The 4,520-nt window shown below is 37.4% G+C and overlaps 1 pseudogene; it reads left to right on the top strand.

Annotated features, from left to right (window-relative positions):
• Window positions 1-3,182: 3,182 nt before the first annotated feature.
• LOC124965366 (actin-related protein 2/3 complex subunit 1A-like) lies at window positions 3,183-4,289 on the top strand (annotated as a pseudogene).
• Window positions 4,290-4,520: the final 231 nt, after the last annotated feature.

Raw genomic sequence — 4,520 nt, forward strand, 5'->3', positions numbered from 1 at the left:
TGTTATTTCTTCCCTTCCCTCCCACCCCTCCCACCACTCCCACCCCTCTTTTCCTTCTATACAGTCCTTCCTTCCTCCATTCTTGCCCCCATCCCTAACCCTATCTCTAACCCTAACACTAACCCCTCAAACCCCCCATTATGTATCATCATCCACTTATTAGCAATATCATTCATTCGTCCTTTGGTTTTTTGAGACTGGCTTATCTCACTTAGCATGATATTCTCCAATTTCATCCATTTGCCTGCAAATGCCATAATTTTATCATTCTTTATGGCTGAGTAATATTCCATTGTATATATATACCACATTTTCTTTATCCATTCATCAATTGAAGGACATCTAGGTTGGTTCCACAATCTGGCTATTGTGAACTGAGCAGCTATGAACATTGATGTGGCTGTATCTCTGTAGTATGCTGATTTTAAGTCCTTTGGGTATAGGCCAAGGAGTGGGATAGCTGGGTCAAATGGTGGATCCATTCCAAGTTTTCTAAGGATTCTCCACACTGCTTTCCAGAGTGGCTGCACTAATTTGCAGCCCCACCAGCAATGTATGAGTGTACCTTTCTCCCCACATCCTCGCCAACACCTGTTGTTGATGTATTCTTGATAATCGCCATTCTAATTGGGGTGAGATGGAATCTTAGGGTGGTTTTGATTTGCATTTCTCTTATTACTAGAGATGTTGAACATTTTTTCATAAGTTTGTTGATTGCTTGTAGTTCTTCTTCTGTGAAATGTCTATTCATTTCCTTAGCCCATTTGTCGATTGGATTATTTGCATTCTTGTTGTAGAGTTTTTTGAATTCTTTATAGATTCTGGAGATTAGTGCTCTATCTGAAGTATGATTGGCAAAGATTTTCTCCCACTCTGTAGGCTCTTTCTTTGCATTGCTGATAGTTTCCTTTGCTGAGAGAAAGCTTTTTAGTTTGAATCTATCCCAGTTATTGATTCTTGCTTTTATTACTTGTGCTATGGGAGTCCTGTTGAGGAAGTCTGGTCCCAAGCCGACATGTTGAAGCTCTGGATCTACTTTTTCTTCTATAAGACCCAAGGTCTCTGGTCTGATTCTGAGGTCCTTAATCCATTTTGAGTTTAGTTTCGTGCATGGTGAGAGATATGGGTTTAGTTTCATTCTGTTGCATATGGATTTCCAATTCTCCCAGCACCATTTGTTGAAGAGGCTATCTTTTCTCCATTGCATATTTTTGGCCCCTTTGTCTACTATGAGAAAATTGTATTTATTTGGGTTTGTGTCCGTGTCCTCTATTCTGTACCATTGATCTACCTGTCTATTTTGGTGCCAATACCATGCCGTTTTTGTTACTATTGCTTTGTAGTAGAGTTGAAGATCTGGTATTGCGATGCCCCCTGGATTGCGTTAGCTATTCTGGGTTTTTTATTCTTCCAGATGAATTTCATAATTGCTTGCTCTATTTCTGTAAGGTACATCATTGGGATTTTAATTGGAATTGCATTGAATCTGTATAGAACTTTTCGTAGTATGGCCATTTTGACAATATTAATTCTTCCTATCCAAGAACATGGGAGATCTTTCCATCTTCTAAGGTTTTCTTTAATTTCTTTCTTTTGTGTTCCTCAGTTCTCATTGTAGAGGTCTTTCACCTCTTTTGTGAGATTGATTCCCAAGTATTTTATTTTTTTTCGATGCTATTGTGAATGGGGTAGTTTTCCTAATTTCTCTTTCTGAAGATTCATCACTTATGTATAAAAATGCATTAGATTTATGTGCATTGATCTTATATCCCGCTACTTTACTGAATTCACTTATGAGTTCTAAAAGTTTTCTGGTGGAATTTCCTGGTTCTTCTTGTGCTGATATAACTTCCTGAACATCAGCCTAAATATTAGCATTATTTTATATTGATATTGCCATTATTTGTTAATATTATATTATTTATCTAGCATGTATCATTATATATTTAATCATGTATTTAAATTTTTTAAAATTATATTAAACATACAATTAAGCATACATCATTGGTATATATTTAAATACATAATCCAATTTATTATGAACATGTCAGTCCTTGCTAAGGAAATTTGAAAATGGATAAGTGCCTGATTTTTAAATTTTGGTAGATGATTTATTATTGTACTAGCTGGAATTGACTAAGTCACTGTTACATAAATAACTGTTTACTCATTGTTGAAAATGATTGAGAAATATAATTTCTTCATAAAATCTAATGCTGAAAATATTTTCTTACATACATAGTCGTCTTAACTTTATGTCACCACACTCTGAAATTACTTATATTTCTCTATCATTTTTAAATTGTTGCTGGTTATTTTCTGAGTGCAAGGCTTTCAGAAAAGTTCTGCGTTCCTTACAAACTGTTAAAAAACAATAAACTCTAACTTGAGACAATTTTTTTTAAGATTAAGGCATTAATGTTTACAAAAAAGTAAATAATATCTGAAGATAGTAAGTGCATGTGTTTTATGTATTATTTAGCTCTACACATACTGTGTTTCAGAATTATTTCCACATGTATCCATGCAAAAATAACTAGAGATGTAGTTTTCAGCTTTTTTTAGTGGTGTCTTCATTTTCTACCCTGAACCTCTTGGCACATTCTGTATGGTATATTGCTCAGTGGCTTCTTGCAGTCTTTTTCAATACTGTGCAAGTGATCACAGTAGGCAGATGCTTCAGAGATCTCTAGTTCTGCTTAGTAACCAAGCTGCACCTAAGCGAGCTGGCTCAGCGCCACCCCAACCTGCAATTTTTCATCATTTTTCACATTCTTACTATTCAAGCTTATCGATGGTTTTTGTACATCCTTAACTTCACATGATTATGACCACTGAGTTAAAAGAAAATGATTTTTAACACCTATATCTTCTGAAGGTGAAAGATAGAGTCATAGACCTTGCTAAATTATACCTAGAATATAATCTGATTAAATTCATATGGCATATTGTTTTAGACATTAGTGTAAGTAGAATGGATTCCCCGTTTTTCTAAAAGAAAAGCATTTCACATTCTTTTAGAGCATTCAGCATAATCAGTGCAATATGGTTGTAAGTTCAGTGAAATGATTTTATGCCTGCACCTGTGACAGCTGGAGTTGATCTTCCAAATTGACCCCAGGAATTCTCAGCTCCTAACTGCTCCTGAGCTCTGTTAAACCAGTTTTTTATCCTTCGAAACCCTAAGAACAATGTTCCTGCATTGGTTTTTATTAGAGTGAATCACCCACCATGCCCGGAAGAGGGATGATACCTAGACGACCCTTAAGCCCAATAATCATGAAGTACAAATATTTAAGGAGAAATGGAAGCTTATGGGTGAAAGTTAATGAACCCAAAGGGCCCATCGATCCTCTGGAATTATTGATGGCTCTCATAGAGCAATGACATGGCCACTTGTAGGGCAGACATCAATGCCTAATTCTGGAGCCAGAAAAATAGTGTCTGGAAGCCAACACTGGTGATCCTGAGGATCAGTCCTGGAGATAATTTTGTGAAGTGCTCCATCTCCTCTAGAGAACAAATTTGCTGTGGAAAGCAGAGTACCATTCATTTCTGTTTGTTACTTCAGTTCTGGAAATGACTAGTGGTTAAGCAGACATGTTAAAAAGCCCATAGCTGCACCATTCTCAGCTTGGATTGACAGCCCAACATTTTGCTAGCAGCAGGATCACATGATTTCAAATGTAGAGTATCTTCTGCCTACAATAAAGAAGTGACTGAAAAGTCAACCAGTACGCCCAGGGGCAGCAAGATACCTTCTGGTCAGTTGATGTCCCTCAGAGTTTGGAAACAATAGCACTGGCAACGGGGTGGACAGAATCAACTTTTTTGCCAGTGGGAGGGACCTCTCCTGGTTCAGTCACAAGAGCACCCTGTCTTGCTGCCATTGCCTCAAAAAGTGTACAGGTCTCCACATTGAATACCATGTTCTTGCCACTCCTGATTGTCTCAGAGAATAGTCTTGTGACTGATGCCCAAAACTCTTTGACTATATGACTGCAGCTGCTTGACCTTGACTCCAAGCTAGACATTGCAAAGCAGAGCAACCCCCACAACAAGTCTGCCATGAACTCGTTTTGCAACATGGATAAGAGGGCCACAACGCAAGACCTAACACACCCCTGTAGACACTGCACCAGTCTAGCATCACTCAAGTGTCTATTTATAAGGTGGACAAGCAAGATTGCTGCAAATTTTGTGCTATTGACATAAATGGAGTCAAGAAAAGTTGGAATTTCAAGAACTTAGTCTTACATCCAGGGCCTTCTGAATGGAAAACCAAATGAGCCTCCACAGCCCAGCATGAGAAACATGGCTGATTGCAGCTCTGCTATTTGCCTGTTGGTAAGGAAAGTGAGCCCCAAGAAAACACTTTAAATATATCTGACAAACATCGCATGCTTTTGTTTTAATTGGTGAAAATGTTGGTGTTTTAAAAACAGAAGTGGTTTTTGTTTGTTTTGTTTTTGTTATTTCATTTCATTCTTTTTGTTTTTTGTTCTAACTAGTTATACATG

Source organism: Sciurus carolinensis, chromosome 15, assembly GCF_902686445.1.
Source record: "Sciurus carolinensis chromosome 15, mSciCar1.2, whole genome shotgun sequence".
Lineage (NCBI taxonomy): Eukaryota > Metazoa > Chordata > Mammalia > Rodentia > Sciuridae > Sciurus > Sciurus carolinensis.